At 53.8% G+C, this 16,626-nt stretch overlaps 1 protein-coding gene across 6 annotated transcripts in view; it reads right to left on the bottom strand.

Annotated features, from left to right (window-relative positions):
- The window catches only part of DUSP8 (dual specificity phosphatase 8), a 42,929-nt gene extending 28,888 nt beyond the window's left edge, over positions 1 to 14,041 (bottom strand). The window contains exon 1 of one of the 6 annotated variants that reach the window (XM_087745777.1): positions 13,955 to 14,041. The gene's annotated coding sequence lies outside the window, so the exon portion shown is untranslated. Of the gene's footprint in view, positions 1 to 12,371; positions 12,391 to 12,963; positions 12,998 to 13,507; positions 13,527 to 13,787; positions 13,917 to 13,954 lie in introns of those variants that run through there. The other 5 variants (XM_087745778.1, XM_087745780.1, XM_087745782.1 and 2 more) reach the window with 5 other exon arrangements.
- Between the last annotated feature and the right edge of the window lie 2,585 nt (positions 14,042 to 16,626).

Raw genomic sequence — 16,626 nt, 5'->3', positions numbered from 1 at the left:
CCTCACACTCAATTTACTTTTTCTGACCTCTGCCAAGCACAGAGCTAATGGTTTCACAGAAGCTCAGCTCTAAGGTTTTGCTGCTGCATGGTAACAGCTAGTTCAGGGCCCATCAGACACACCACCAAATCAGGTTTGCTCACTCGCGTCCATCACTTCACACTGGATTTCACCTGCCTTTTTATCAGAGCCTGCTCATGGGTATCTTGCCAGCTTGCCTCCTGGCAAGTCAAGAGAAGATGACCTCTATTGGAAGCCAAGAAGTCGAGTTGACCTTCACTCCTGCCTTCAAGAAACAGGCCAGGCATAAGGGCAGAGGCCCTGGGAAACTGTACTTGGACTGAGATGGCCCCAAAGTGGCTACTGCTTTCCAGCATCTAACTTGCACAGACTTTGAAAGGGGGTTTGAATACAGGGGTACATATCTGGGCTCTATCTTAGGAGCTGAGGAGGGTTGAGCCTGGTGCTCTCTGAAATGCTATCAGAAGAACAAACTTCCTCCACGCCCAGCCCATGGGGTCTGCAAGAGCAATAGGCAGACTAGGGGGCATACAGGGTGTCGTCTTAGGTTTTAATGGCACACGTCATTGCAGGCATGTTTTAATGGCATTAGGTTTTAATGCTGCTGCAGTCATTCAGAAAATAAGCCTGGGCTACTACCAGGCTCCTCTTGTTCCTGCCAGATGGTGTTTTAGAGAGAACCCACAAGCTGTTCCATGGAAGCTTTAATGCATCTGAATTAGGAGGACTATGAATACCATGCCTGAAAATGCCAGTGTAAAGATTTTCATTGACTTCTGCAGGGCCAGGATTTGGTCCATGGACTAGAGGAGGCTTACAAGTCACCCTGATCTGAGTAAGCCAGCAGTTCTTGGAAGCTCCTACACTCGAAGCCCCTGTGGTGTGGGCACCTACTGCAATGGAAGCTCGAGACACAAAAGAGAGACTTGAGTAGGACATGCTCCTGGGTGAAATGACAGGGACCTCAGTTACCAGTCACCAAACCTGGTGGACACAGCCAGCTCACAGGAAAAGGATGGAAAGCCACAGAATATGCGGATGGGTGTTCCAGCATTTGCTCTGGCTCATGACTCCAGCATTAACAGCCTCAACTTCCCTGGGCTACTAGACCTGCCTCCCAAAGCAGGGGGTAGATGTCCCAGGCTTCAGCCTCAGGATCCAAGATCCCAATACAAGGCCACAATAGGATGTGCAATCCTCCCCTGCCCCTGTATCACACCCCTGCTGCCTCTGCCAACGCATTAATTCAAATTCGGGGCGGGGGGGGGGGAATCTCCTAAAAGCTGCAATAGTGATGGCCCCTCCTGGCACAAAGCATTTTGGCAGCCCTGTGGCACTACAGCATCACTGTCCCTGGCCCCACGGTGAGCTTGTATCACTCTGTGGCTCCTCACGGTGACTCCAATTAGAGCTGCCCCCTCAGCAGGCGGCTGGCGGTCCCCCCACCACAGGAACCCCACTCCCCCCGCCTCCCCCCAGCACTCCTCCAGGGGGGCTTAAAAATTGAAACAGTTCTAATTAGGGGGTCTGAGGGGGAGTGAGGCTGGCTCCTGCTGGGATATGACACACCTCATTACGTTGCTACCGCCTTGCCAAAAGACCCCCTGCTGTACCTTGGCTATAGAGCCAGGGCACTCAGAAAGGATGCAAATTAGCCAGCTTTTCCCCTTCGTCTTCCTTTCACACCCCACTCCCCAAATCACTTTCTGCCTCCCTTTCCCCATCAAGACACCAGGCTGCGAATTCTTCTCAGCTCTTCCAATTACATCCAAGAAATAAAAAGGGAATGGAGAGAGTCAACAGACAAAAAAGATATGGATAATACTGCGGCAGAGGGATGAGAGTGAAAGACTGAAGTGGGAGGAAGGAGTGATCCAACATGGAGGGACACAGTGCACGGTACCTCCGGAGATAACATGGTATCTGCTCTCCAGATAGTGTGCAAGGCGTAAACTTCGGGGGTCTCAGACACAAATAGAGGTGTCTGGGAAAGATAACAGATCCTTGATCACCTAACCGCTCTGACAGAAACCCGTTCAGAAGAAGCCTTCCATGCATGAATTTCTGGCAGATGACTGGGAGCCTGACTGGAAGAGATTGGAGTAGACAGACAAGGAGGTCTCCCAGCTCAGCTAATAGCCACCCTCCTGCAGAACAACTGGATAAACATCCGCTCCAGCACACCCAGGTGGACCTGGTGGCAGACACATGTGACACATCAGCCAGGTCCCGCTCCCAGCTCCACCTGAAAGATATGCAGGAAGGCAGGGCAAGGTTGGTCCATTCTGCCCCTCTTTCCAGTAGCCTTTACGGGGGATAGAGATGACCGACTGAGTGCGGTCATAGGGAGCTGTAACCTTGGCATTAGTCCCAAGACACAGGGACTTCTCTAAGAGTATGTCCAGCCAGGTCAAAGGCAAACGAGCCACTTCTCTGCCAGCAACCACAGGATATTTTGAAGCCAGACTGAGGGATGGTGGGTTCATCGCCAGCTAACAGGTACCCCAGGTACCAGCAGCAGAGGCTATGAGACCTTCACAGTACCTCGCAGGCTGTATGTGAGATGGTCTCCGAGAAGAACAAGCTCTAACATGTCTGTACGTGGGAAGGCTACCAGAAGAGGAAGGAAGATGTCTTTCTGCTTCTGCTCAGATGGGTCAAAAGCAAAACCAAAGGAACAGGCATAGTCATGGAGCACTGCTGAAGTAAGAGATCTTCTCACCATGGTGACAGGAGACCAGGGAAAAAGGTTAACCTGGGACCTAAATTAGGGTTTCAGAAACATAGCTGTGTCCCTCTCTTACCAGTTTATTAAAGCCATCTTAATCTTCTTGAGTGTTCCTGAAGAACATTACCATAATCTTTTAATCCCACCTCTCCCTGGAGTGCCTGTAATGAGGGGATGCGCACATGGCTTAGCTGAACGGGGACAGCCAAACAGGAGAGGCCACACTGCAGCCGAGGGACAGAAAGATGGGCAGAGCTTAGCACACAGGCTGGGCCAACTGCCCACTCATCGCAACTCTGTCCCTGGCGTCACCTCCACACACGTGTGTGTCAGGTGAGGGGTGCTGGCCACACCAGGAGTGTGACAGAGATGCATGCGGCAAGCCAGGCTAAGGGCAAGTGTTCAACCTGGCTGTGACCCTCCTCTGGGCAGGCCAGGCAAGAGAGCAAAAGAACCCGAAACATGCCCCAGCCTGAGTCTATCTGTGTGGCATGACAGACCATGGGAACTCATCCCTGTGCTGGCCCAACACAGGTGACCAAGGTGGAGACCACTTCCATCAATTTCTCGTCTTGTATAATGTCCCCAGCTGAGATGTGGTATGGGAAGGGTGCAGATTTGGTTTCTCTTGTACTGGAGACATCAACTGGAAGGCCAGCATGTCTCTGTAGCAACCATAAACCTCACTAACCAGTACATCCACTCTTTGCACCAAGCTAGTAGTTGTGTCCTGGTGAGCTCTACCCTCCACACACAGTCCAGTTGAGGAGATGCTCCCCTTTCTGCCTCAGGCAGGCCAGCTTTGCTGCGGGAAGCAGCTCTGACCCCATGAACACATTTCTATCATGTGAGACTGGATCTACAGCACGCTCCCTGTGATGCTCATCCCAGGAGCACACTCTTCTGGTGGCATCTCCACTCTGAGTTTACCAAGGGATAAGAGCTCCACAGAGAAATGCCTGCTCGTTTGTCCCCAGTAACCCACGAAAGCAGCCGTTCCCAAAGAACTGCCATCTCCACCGGGGACCCAGCAGCACTGAGCTAAGTGATCTGGCTTTTCCCCCTGCAGCCCGCCTGGGGAAATATCCACGTCCTCTGAGCCCTGCAGCGAGATGCCGCCTGGTCAGGGTTCCTCCATCCATTCATCCAGGTCAGCCTTGCCACCAGCCCCAGGCTTACCGCTGGGATGCTGGCAGGACCCCACCGGCCCCCAGCTCTCCAGACACTTATTAAGATGTAAAACGCGGCACTTTGGCCAAGCCCTCCACCCTTTTTTCCCTTCCCATCCCCTCATTTCTTTCAAGTGCTTTGGCACTTAGCGAACTCCCCTCGGCAGGCTCATGCTGTTTGAGGGATTCCTAAATCACGGACCTATTACTAATTATTATTATTTTGCAGCAGCAATCAGGGACGCAGGGCTCATTAACAAGTTAGCACCTCTGGTTTCCCTGGAAACGTGCAGCTGCCAGGCAACGGCTGCGTCTCCGGCCCGAGGCAATGCTACTGCAGCGCCTTCGGCGCACTCCCGGAAAGATGCTTGGGTCCTACACGGGCTGATGAACCCAGCTTAGCAAACGGGATGGGGTTAGGGAACTCCAGGATGTGTCCCCCACTCCATCCCTTCTGCTGTGAACCTCATCCCATCTACTGATCCCCTTCTGGCACTCACAGCATTGCAAACTGCATAGCAGCTTCTCCCTCCCAGCAAGAGATGCAGGCTTTCTCCAAGGGCGAGGAATTTGGAGTACTAATGATCCCCCAGGGTGGCAGTGGGACAAAGCTGTCAGTGCTTGCAGTAGCCGCTTTGGAGGTGATGTAACCACTGATGATTTCTTAGCAGCTACTCAAAGTCCCTTTAAAAGGCAGCACAAAAGATTTCTCGGCTTGACCATGGCAAAATGGAGTGTTTTTTTTCTTTTGCTCTTAAAATGAGGCTGGGAAACACCAATAACCACATCCACTAACCCAGATGCAAAGTCTGGTTGTCCACCTTTCCCTGGTGAATCTCAAGGATGGCGAGGAACAACATCTCCCGAGCCCCAGCAGTACGAAGATGTGGGGGAGATGGCAATGCGGTCTGCTGCCTTGCTCTAACCCCACGAGACCCACAGGGGATTTTCCCAGGGCTGACAGAGCACCGCCCCCCCCAGCCTCATCCACGCTGATCTCACATCCCCATCTCGGCTCCCTACACACCGCAGGCACCCTCCCCCCAGGACGAGAGCCCCTGCGCACCCCCTCCATGCAGGGAGGGCTTCAGGAAGGGGCAGCCTCCCCTTCTTCCCACAGCACATCGATGGGAGGCAGCCACTGCACCTTTGCCAGGGTTTCAGGCCCAGCTGCTTGCTGATCTCATGATTTTTTTTTCCCCTCCTCCTTTCTATGCCGCAGTCTCCTTTCAATTCCTGTAGGCTGGAAGCAGCATGGTGGGGAGCCCTGCAAGGAGCTGCATGCGCCTGAGCAGCACCCGCTCGCCTCCCTGTGCCTCCCATTTCCCCTCTGCACCTGCAGCCCTTGGTCCAGAAGGTGTTTCACACAGGAGGATGTGGCTGAAGGACCAGGATGTCCTTCAGCAAAGTGCCAGATGGTTCATTCACACCGGACGAGGGACACAGCGTGCAGGCACGTGGCAGCGCTGGCATGGGGGTGGTCAGCCTTGGGTATGTGGCGGGCAGCTCAGGGGCTGCTCACTTTCGAGCTGCAGACAGGAACACAGGGATGAAAGGACAGAGGACAAGTCATATGCAGCTGCAGGGGAGTCTTTCCCATGCACCAGACCGGCTCTTCTCATTGCAGTTGAGCCAAGTGAAGGGGTCCTTCATCCCCTCCCACCACCTGATGTTGTGCCAGCAGCTTCGGATGGGCTATGACTGCAAATGCCATCACCTCCTAGCCTGCTTCCACCAAAGCGACCCAGGTGCAGTTAAGGATTTGCAGACTGGCCATTCCCAGAAAAAGTTCTGACTGCAGCCATGGTGGTCAGTCTGGAGACCTGGTCATGAAAAGCCAACAGGGACAGCAGGGAAGGGAATTTAGCTGGAGTCTAGATGACAAGACCAGTATCTCCTCCTCTTAGACTTGTGCTTTTAACATCATTTATATGGTTTTCCCCTTTAGTGTAAACACAAGCTTTCATTTTAAAGCCTACAAAAGCCAAGACCAAAGGTTATGCATGACCAGCCAGCCATTTAGTCACTGCCTTTGCCCATGCTGAGGATGGAGCTCCCAAGCACGCTGCTTTCGAATACCAAAGCTATCCCATTTCCATCCTCACCCTGCCAAGCTGAGAGCTGGCCAGGCTCTCATCTCAGAGCTGAAAGCACCTTCTGCTTTGAGCAGCTTGGCACACATCACAGAGGACATGTCACACTGGAGAAGGGAAATCTAGTCCTACTGATGCTTGAAGGGCCCTGGCTGCCCACTGCCTGATATCCCCATCATTTGCTGCATGACCCCATGAGCCCAGCAGGCTTATCTTGGGGATCTCCAGTAGCTTGTTTGCCTTTTTGCAACAAGAGCAGACAGAGGCAGCCCAGAAAGGTATGCAGTTAGATACTTCTGCAGGGCTGGTCCGGCTCTCTCATCCTAGGATGCCAGACATCATAAATACCTGCTGGGTGCATTTGCAGTCTCCCAGAGGAAGGGTCTCCGGGACCTGCATATTATTTTCACACAACACCTACATGCTAAGTGAAAGAAAGCACAGGATTAAGCTGTGGTTCTTCAAGGCTGCAGATAAATATGCCAGCATTTCACTTCTTAAGGACAATCCCAAGTGACATGGGTTTGTCCATCTCAGCAGAGCAGCAGGGACAGTCTTGGGTGAGGCCAAAGCTGGTGAAGCAAGCACCTAGCAAACACAGGGGCAGTCTGCCGGTGCCTGCCCACCACAGTGTAATTAGTCCCCCGTATTTAAATGACAAATAGGACCCCTGGCCTCACTGAAGAACAACGGTGTCGCTGCCTCCTGGCAGGTTTTGCAGTTTCTAATGATAACCGTTGCAAACTGAGGTGCAGGTGCAGACCCCAGCACAGGTCTCCAGCCAGCAGAGGTCAATGTCCACAGTTACATCACCCTATGCCTGCTGAAACTCTGGCCCTCCTTAGGAGACCCAGAATTCAACTCAAATGCAAGGGGCTACGCTGGTTTTCCATGGGATGAGACATCCCCAAGGACAGTAACATAGGCTTTGCAAGGCTTTTCTGACCTGGTTCAAAGCTTGCTAAGTTTCCTATATGCACTCAACAGCCAGATTGCTCGCAGGTTTGGGATGAATTAGCACTTGTCAGCTCAGGCTCTACCTCTGATCACAGCCACGAGGAGGCACCAACTCTGGGTTTCAAGACGTTACCTTTATCTAGAAAAAAAAACACACAAGACAGGCAAAGCCCAAGGTGATGTTCCTGCCCCACTCTCTCCTTTTCCCTTGGGGGCTGTGACTCATTACCAGATGACATGGGGGTCAAACAAAGTGTTTTGCAGGTCTTCCTCCATCCCCACCACCCTGGACAAACACATGTCCACTGACCATGCTGAGCCACAGATTGCTGGTCAGATGCCATAGCTCTTCGTGTACGAAATCCTACAGCCTAGCCTCTTCACGGAGAGCTGGGTATTGCATCGTTTTGTAACATGGGCCTTCTCTCTTAACCCGTGTCATCATCACTATATTGGGTGGCAAACTAGATGAACTCATTCACTGGGGGAAACAAGCAGCAATATTCCCTTCACCAACTCCAGGAAGACACTGAAGCGCAATATATATATATATATTTTAACCCAGTTTCAAAAAAAACCCAGAAATACGTCATGACATCCACCCAGAGCTTCAATATCCTCCAACTCATTTCTACGCCAGAAGGTCTCACTCATCCCTGCTTCTGCATGATGCAACAGAACGCATGGGCGATCACATCAAGCCTTGCCTCTTTAGGGCTGCTAGTTGACCCCCCAGCTCAATAAGATCAGTTCAGTCCTCCTCACCTTTCTGTCCATCCTGCTAGACTCCAACAGAGCTCATACTTATCTTTGTATCAGTTACTGCTGAATGAACCTTGCTCAGGTGCCAGACAAAGAGGCAGCCAAGCTCAAAGCAGAAGGGATTGCGATGATGACACAGAATTACAGGCATCAGCATTCAGCAAGCAAGTGGAGAACGCGCCAATCTATTTTTAATGGTACAAAGCAAGTGCTTTACAAAAGGATGTGTCTGGGGAGATTCTGCCCAGTCAGAGATTTGCATTCCAGTTTTTTGCAGCAGTCAACTTCACTCGGTGCACAGGAGGCATTTTGTCCCTTCATCATCCCGCAGAACAATTTAGACAGCCCCGGCTCAGTTTCAGCTGGAGGCTCGTCCCTCTGGGTCACCTTCCTGCCCTGCCATGTCCTTCTGACTTTCTACCAGAGGAGCCGAACCTGCAGTGAGCAGCAGGTAAGGTGTAAACGAGAGCTCCAGGTTCGCTTGGCTTCTGGGTCTCAGCCCCACTGAGCTAGCAAAGCTGCCGGAGACATCTCTGCAAGGTTCACCGACAGCAGCAAAGCGGTTAATGTGGTTTTTCACAGGCTAGCTCACAAGTCAGCAGTGCTGGCACCCTCTCTGCACCAGCCCTCTACTCAACAGCCTCAAGTGCCAAGCGAGGCTCAGGCTGCGCCCATCCGCTCCCCACGCAGGGCTGCCGGCCAAGGCAGATGAAGATGGCATGAATAACTCCACTCAAGCTACAGCTCAAGGAGGACCAGGCTGCCATCGCAAGCTTGGAAATGAGGGTCGTTAGAGGCAACGCAAAAACAATCGGATGCTGTAGATGCTTCTTGGTTGCTTCTTTTCAACAGCATGCCCCAGAGACTGATGGACCCTCTTTGTTTGGAGCAAAGATTGCCTGGCGTTACCCAGGAGGGGCAGGATTTCAATGGGAGATGTGTCATTTAAGCAGACGCAGGTTTAATGTGTGGGAAGGACTTGACTTGCTTGATGAAAAAACCCCTGCAATCACCTAATAAACGGACTGAAATTTCTACCAGAGCTTCTGCTGTATCAGCTGAATTGCCATGTGCTAGCTTTAGAGAGCAGCACTCCTCAAAGAACTAAATCCCCTATTAAAAAGAAGAAAAAAGGCGAGATGAAAAGCCCTGGATGTGGGCACACCGCGCACCTACATGCCGGATGAGTAACACGGGTAGGCAGAGATGAACCGGAAAGACGCACTGCATCATTAGCAGGGCTGGAGGACGCGTGCTGTGGAGGGGAGGATGCCAGGGTCATGCTGTCATTGGAATCTCCATACAGGATCAAAGCAGTGGTCCACCTCGTTTCACATCTCCTTACCATCACTGCCTAATAACAGGTATTTTACAAAAGCCTGGGAGAAGCAGGATGGTGGGTATTTATAGAATAGTCATGGAATAATTTAGGTTGGAAGGGACCTCAGGAGATCATCTGGTACAACCCCTCTCTCCCTTAAAGAAGAGCTAATGTCAATGTCAGAACAGGTTGTCTTGTCCTTCTGGTGACCAAATGACTTGTTCCCAGCCATCAGTAGGCTCAGAAATTATGCTCCCCATAACTCAGCATGCAGAAATGCTACATGGAGAGCCTCTTCTGCAAATTGCAAGAGCACCCTGAAGGGCTCTGGAGAAATTCCTGAAGAACATGAGGTCTCTGCCGCAAGAGACCTGGACACTTGGTTTAAAAAAGCTACAACGAAGACAGATAAGTCATGCACGCACACATCGAGGTGGGCAAACAGGAACCATGAGGGCTTTCCATGCACAGCAAACATCATGGAAAAAGGCATAAGAGGAGTGGGAAGAAAAGAGGGAATCAAGGAAGGATTTTCAGCCCCAGATAGGTTGCTGGGATGCTCTTAATTTAAGTCAGTGCAAAATGCATCACTTATTTCACCTTCATGCAACACAGTGCCTGCGCTTCTGTGCTGTTATTGCTCCCTGTTTGCACTAGGAGACTGTCCATATACTAGACCAGTTTCCAGTGAGCATCTCCAGGTTCTCCTCTGATCCCAGCCTGGGCTACCACTGCACCTATCTTCTGAAATACCAGTCCTTTCAAGGCATTATGCAAACAAGCACTACCTGTCACTTTTGGAAACTGGAGGTCCAGAGCAGCAAAAAACCCACAGAAGCCCTGGGCAAAGCACAAGAAGATGACCCCTGCACACCAGCCTAGATTACTGTGTCCAGCTGGGTCTAGAAAACCTCAGAGGGAGAGACAAATAGCAGAAAGATGGAGCAAGCCATCCTACAGGAGCCATGGCAGTTTGCAGCACATGCCTGGCAGGGCTCTGTGCGGGGCACAGTCCCACAACATGGCCCTCCCTTAATCTTACTCTCCTTGACTGAAGTGGAGATGGTTGAGAGCCAAAGAAGCCTCTTGGACAGCATTGACCCAAAGGTTTGCGGTAGAAAGTCTACAAAGAGCTCTTGGAAGAGGAAGAGATAAGAGCTTGTTCTCCTTTCCATGAACAAGAGGAGAAAGATGGAGGAGAAGGGGCAACCAAGGCGCCTGACGTGGCCAGAGCTCGGTATGCCCCACCATGGTCTCAGCTGCTGGCCCACTTCTGGCAAACCATTTCTCCCATGGGGATGTGACACATCCACATGCCATGGTCTCCCCCTCCATCAGAGGAGCAGGCAAAGCCATCAGGCCATCACCAGGGTGCAATACACCAGCCGCCGTCCCTGCAGGAACCTGCACTGCCACTAATCATGCTGCAAGTTCTGCCTGGCTTTGAGGGCAGCCCCTGATACAATTAGTGCAGAACATCTTGGCACAGTCAGTTTTTACCCCCCTCACGTTCCCCCAGCTGTGTTACAACCCTGCACACGTAGTACGCCCAGGTCACCTGAACAAGCTTGAGAAAATCTTGAGCAGAGCACTCGTTTAGCTTCTTATCTGATGAATGCTCCCAGGCCACTCACCTCCCTTCCCCAAGCCTGCCCATAATTACGTCAGGTGCCTCCTTCCCACTCAGCATCAGGCAGGACAGGTGTATCTTCAGAGAAGAAATGTAAAGCTTGAAAAACAGGTTTTAAAACCCAGAGGGCATGGGGATGCAGAGGAGCGCGTTGAAGCTTTCCCCACAGGATGACGGCATTGCCGCTCTGGCTGCAGGAGTTTCTCTGCATAGCAGCAAGAAAGAGAGCGGGGTGAGACCCAGCGGCTGCGCTTGGAGGACCGGGAGCACCCGGGTGTTTCTGCAGCCATCTCCCCCTTAACACTGCCATTAAACCCACGGCGGCAGAGGGCAAAAAGCTCTACAAACTCTCCTAGTGCAACCTCCCAGCTCTCCTACCAGGCAGAGAGGAGTCAGCATCCACAAGCTCCTTCTTTTTATCACCTCCTTCCCTACAAGACTCAGTTTGCCGGAGCTGTTTCAGTATGACGGCAGCGTCCTATGAGCCCTCACCATAAACCAAGGCTGCCAAGTGCTGGAGCACCTCCTTTTCCTCCTTCCATCCCTGATTGATAGTGTTAACATGCTCTGCACCTGCCTGCGCCCAGGGCTTTGGGAGCCAAGCTGTGCACCGGAGAAACTAACCTCTGATCCTTAAGAACAGCCTCGCTTAAAAGCAACAAAGTAAATCCAAAGAGGAAAAGCACCTATAACATGCTCCCTATCTCTTACGTAGATTAAAGCAGCTGGTGCAGAGGTAAGGGGTAAAGATGGAGTGGGGACTTGCTCGTATTCATGCCAAGAGAAGTCATTTCAAGAATCCAGAGCCACAATGGGTTTCCAGCCTTTGGGGAGGTCTTTTTGGGGGGACAAGGCTGCAGGAGGAGAAGCTAATTTTCTCCCATCTCCCAAGATCCAATTTGGCAGTACGGGACAGACATTACTGTGAAGTCCTACCCAGCACTCAGGGGTGTTTTGGTAGTAATAGTGGCTTTGCATTTAATTTTAGGTGAATTTAAGCTCTCCAAAGGCAGGCACCTCAGTGGCTTTCTCAGCAAGGTGCCTGGCACCCAGCAAAAACACACTCTGCAGACAAACATGGTGCAGTATTTGCAAGAATAATCTCCATGCAGAGCACCCAGTGAATGCTCCTAAGGACTCAGACCACTTTGCTCAGCTCTCCCAAGCGTAGCTGAGGCTGGATTTTAAACAGCAATGCTAGATCCAGGTTTTCATTCCCTACTCCCTGCCTTGCATCAAGGCAGGGACAACTGAAAGCCATGGGGGGCAAATCTGTTGGGTTAAAAGCCTTTTGGTGTGAGATGCTGCCATCTCAGCTCGGAGACCCTCCGGTCCCAGGTCTGTGCCGCTTGAGCGTGTTGCTGATGGGCTGAGGGTAGGAATTTCTGCCTACTGCCATCGCAAAGAGGCGTTTGGACATCCATCTGCTGCTCACGCACCCCACTGTCCTCTCTGGTCCCAGCCATTCAGACAGTCCTACACATCCAGGCTCTGCCAGCATGGCTGTGCCAGGCAAAACTGGGGACAAGGCACCTGCAAAGCCCTTGCAGGCATTTTAAAATCCCAAATACCTCCAGCTACGGCGAGAAGGGTTTTCTCAGTGCTGCAGCTTATTTCGTTTTGGGAACCATTACAAGCAAAACCACAGCAAGTGCAGGAACCCCCAGCCAGACCCAAAACCCCAACAAACCTCTTCGGCAGAGAGTCCTCCCAGCACGGTCGCCCTCTGACAGCGCGAGCAAACCCTGTCTGATAGAAGTAAGGCCAAACCCATAAGCGCCAATTCCTGTGCATCGAGTCCTTCTGAAAACAAAGCTCTCTGCAGCAGCGTTTGGGCATGCAGGCAGCCGTGCCCCGAGCCTTTTGCCTCAGTGGAGGAGGACGAGACAATGCATGCGAACGTTAAACACCGCTCCACGGGCACGCTGCTTTCAAGGTTAACATGGCCCCTGGACTGCCAGGCGCAATCCTCAGCGCTACCTGTTCAGGGCTTCTTGGGCATCCCAACCGCCTCCTGCGGGGGGTCTGCCTTTATACCCCAAATTAGAGGGAGACCGAAACCTCCAGCAGCTATTCCCAATGCATCGGTCATCGCTAGCTGCTTGGGATGGGGACGGTCTCTTCCACACATGCTTATGCAGCGCCCAGCTCCCACCAGGGAGCTGTTGATAACTACCGCAATACGAAGGATAAACGTATCCGTGCCCAGAAAAACCCAAATATCTTTAACAGAACAGCACTGCACCGCGTCCTGCCTTCTAACGAAGCCGCAAATTACTGACCTGTGCACAGAGCTCCCCCAATGCAAGCTGAAGCACTGACATCAGCTTTTGCTGTTGCTCAGGAATTTAATTCTGGGGGAGGAGAAAAGGGAGGGGGGAGCAGGAAGGAGAAGGAACTTATTTATCAATAAGGGAAATAACCAGGAATCTTTAAAAACAACCAATGCTTAGCACAAAAAGCAACATTTATCTCCAAATAATAATTGGGGGGGGTGATCAATCAGTCCATGCACATTAGGGGAGGTGGAGAGGATTATTTTAAACGGGCAGCTTAACTCATTAATGGCTAGCAGCGCCTTTGGAGCCGCAGCAGTGAAGTGTTGCATGAAAACCCCCGCTGCTGAACACATGCCGGCTTCGTTTAAGCGCCAAGGACACAGGGCGACACTCCAACCTCTTTCATCATCAGAAAAACCACAGCGCTGTTAACACCGGCTCCTCAAACACCAGCCCTCAGCCCCCAAGAGAAAAACCCCTCCGTACGCGACCCCCGGCCCAGCGGGACAGCGAGCATTCCCCGGAGCTTCCCAAACCCCCTCCTCACCTGCACCACCGCCGCCCGGCAAAGGCACACCGCGAAGGCAGGGGGGGATTTTCACACACACACCCCCGAAATCAAGCGCAGCGCCCCGGAAAGGCGCGGCCGGGGAGCGCCAGCCCCCCCCCCCCCCCCCATCCCCGCGGCGCAGTCCACTGCAGGGCTGCTCCCTCCCCAGCCCCAGCATCCCCTCCCCCCCATTTTTTTCCTTGCACCAGAATAATTCCACACACACCCCCTTTAAAAACCCAAAGCCCTATACCTACATATACATATAAACACGTACGCATACAGGTATATGTTTTCGCGCTGTCCACCGGCGCTGGGCGCGATGCCGGCTCCGCTCCGCACATGCGGGCGCGCTGCACCGCGCGGCCCCCCCCGCCCGTCCGTCCCCCCCCGCGGGGCGCAGAGACCCGGCGCTTATAGACATCTATAGGGGGATGCACTGACCCGGCGCGGCGGGCGCGGACGGCCGCGCCGCTCCGCGGGCTGTCCGCTGGCGCGGCCGCTGCCGGCGCCGCAGGGCCCGCATGCCGCGGCGGGCGGGGGGGGGACGACCCGCTCCGCGCTGCTCCGCGCTGCTCCGCGCCGCTCCGCGCGCCGCCGGGAATGCGCCGGCGATGAGGTCATGCCTCGGGAACGAGGGGGGGGGGGGAAGGAAAAAAAAAAGGGGGAAGGAAAAAAAAGACAGTGTTGACGTCACCCGCAGCCAATCAGCGCGGGCGGCGCAGGGGCAGGGTGACGTCAGCCCCGCGGGCGCGGAGCGGCGCGGAGGGAGCGGGCGCTGCTCCCCCTCCCCTCCCCGGCCCGGCCGTGCGGGGCTCCGCGGGACTTGCGCGGCCCCGGCGCGGCCCCGCTGCCCGCCCCCCCGGGGCCCGCGCTGCCTGCGCGCATCCCGTGCAGCCCGGCCCTGCCCGGCTGCTGGAAGGCGTGGGGGGCTCCCACGCCTGCTGGTTTTGGGTGATGCCCTCTCGCAGGGAGATGAATTACCCCGCGGAGAGAGTGGGCTGAGCAGCAAAGGGCTTTTTTGGGGGTGACCCTCCTGGCCGCTGAGGTTCCCGGGGGACACCTCCAGTGCTGCGCTGCTCCCGGCAAAAAATGCGCTTCCATGTATTTTCGGTTCATAGATGGTTCCCGGGCTACCCTGCTGGCCTGATGCAGGCAACCCTGAGCCCGGACCTCTCCCGCAGGCAGGGCCACCCCTCCTGCCTGTCAGTGCACCCTGCCTGCAGTTCACCTGCCGTCTCTGCCCACCTCAAACCCTGCTGCTGAACTTGGAGCAGTGGGGTGGCTGCTGGGACAGCCCCGCAGGACTCGCTCGCTCTGAAGCGCCCAAGCTGGGGAAGGACAGACGTAAACACAGCACAGTCTCAGAGAACGGCATGGCAAAGAGCGGCCCAAAAGTTGGGGGGTTCAGGGGGAGCCTGGCCCGCGGGTCAGCTCCTGGCTGGACGGGGTGGGCTCAGCTCCATCCCGCTGCGGTGGCACTGAAGAGCCACGCGGCTGGTTTGGCTAACGCAGCAGGTATTTTTCTCTGTCCTTGGCCCTGGCCTGGCAGCTCCAGCTTAGAGAAGGATTAGGGTTTAGAAGCTTAGGTTTTGCTGGCGCTTAGGAAATCAAGGGAACCTTCCTCCCTGCCGATACGGATGCCGGATGTTTTAAAATTAACTCTCATCTCTCCGGACACGCAGACAGGAGATTGCTCCAGAAGGGTGTCAAGCTCCCAGTTACTGGTGGCAAAATCTTTCCCAGAAAGGTCATTTCTTGTAGAGCACCAGACGTAGATAATCCTGGGATGCTAAAATATCTCACTCTTCCCATTGCATAAGCAGTTCATACCCTTCTCCTATCGCAGAAAATCAGCTCAGCCAATACTGTCAGCAGGGAAATTTTTGCAAAACTAGGGCTACTCTACCTGAACGGCACAGATTTCAGCCCATTTACCATCACCAGTTGCAAGATGCTGGGGTAGAGTGGGCGCTCCCTCCTCTAGCAGCTCTGGAGCACTTGGTCCTGGTGGGAGCGGGCGCAGGAGCATGCCTGGCATGGCTGGAACAAAGCTGGGGTCTTTCTTTCATCCTGCGTTTCCTTCTAGTTTTCCTGCTCATCTCCCTCCTCACAGCCATGCGGAGCGCCCTGACCAGGGAAAAACTGAGAGAGACTTCTCTTCCTTCAGCTTAGGGCTGTTTCCTCCCCTGCCCAACACCCCTTTTTCAGGGATAAAATAGAAAAAAAAGAAGGGGAAAGGAATGATTTTGAAAATCCCAAAGCTTCCTTGTAAAAGCTGTTATCTAGGCAGAGAGCCACAAGCTCGCAAAGCCTGCTGAAGGAAGAGGATTTAAACGGTTTCTTTCTAAACCCCAGTTAAAATCAATGTTTCCAACCCTGGGCCTGGCACACCACTGCCAGATGAGCATCCCAGGTTGGCTGTTGGGAAGACTGCTGCCCGGCCGGCCGGTGGCACGGTGCAAGGGAGGACTGCGAGGAAGGAGATGGGAGAAGGATGCTGAACTGGCAGTAGGCAAGGGATGGGGAGGTGGTGAGGAAGAGGCAGAGGTTGGGGTGTCCTGAGGGACTGCCAGACACCTGCCTTGGACTGTTCATTCCAACAAGAAGCTGAGCTGAGCTCCCTCTTGAGCATTCATCTCTGGCAGCCTCTCCTCAGCCACCTCACGGACCCCCTGGTGCATCTCCGGGTGATGGGGACACGGGAGATTTGTCCCATACAAAATCCCTAATGGCAGCAAACAGGAGGAGATGCTCCAGTGGGGCTAGGGACCAGTGGGACGGCGGTTCTCACGGCTGGCGGGAGAAGCTCCAGCCCATGAGCCGCGCATCTCTCCCACGCCCACTGCTTCTGCACGAGGCGCTGCAGCCAAGCGCCTGGTGGGGAGAAACCAAAACAAATGATTCACTGCCGTTAAACTGCTCCTAGGATCTCAAGGGCCAGAAGCAGGCAGCGACAGAGGCTTGCAAAACATCCTCTGCCTCCCGAAGCCGGGAGCTAACCCCATTTAGATCCCAACCCCGTTCAACCTGAAATTCTGGCATTTGGGTGCGGACCAGTGGCTACATGGAAGCGGGCAGCCAGCCTGAGCGAGGGCAGCGCTGCAAGCACACCC

Source organism: Nipponia nippon, unplaced genomic scaffold (genome assembly GCF_047370975.1).
Source record: "Nipponia nippon isolate SJK-2023a ecotype South Korea unplaced genomic scaffold, ASM4737097v1 scaffold_10, whole genome shotgun sequence".
Lineage (NCBI taxonomy): Eukaryota > Metazoa > Chordata > Aves > Pelecaniformes > Threskiornithidae > Nipponia > Nipponia nippon.
This window is presented reverse-complemented; position numbering and strand designations above follow the sequence as displayed.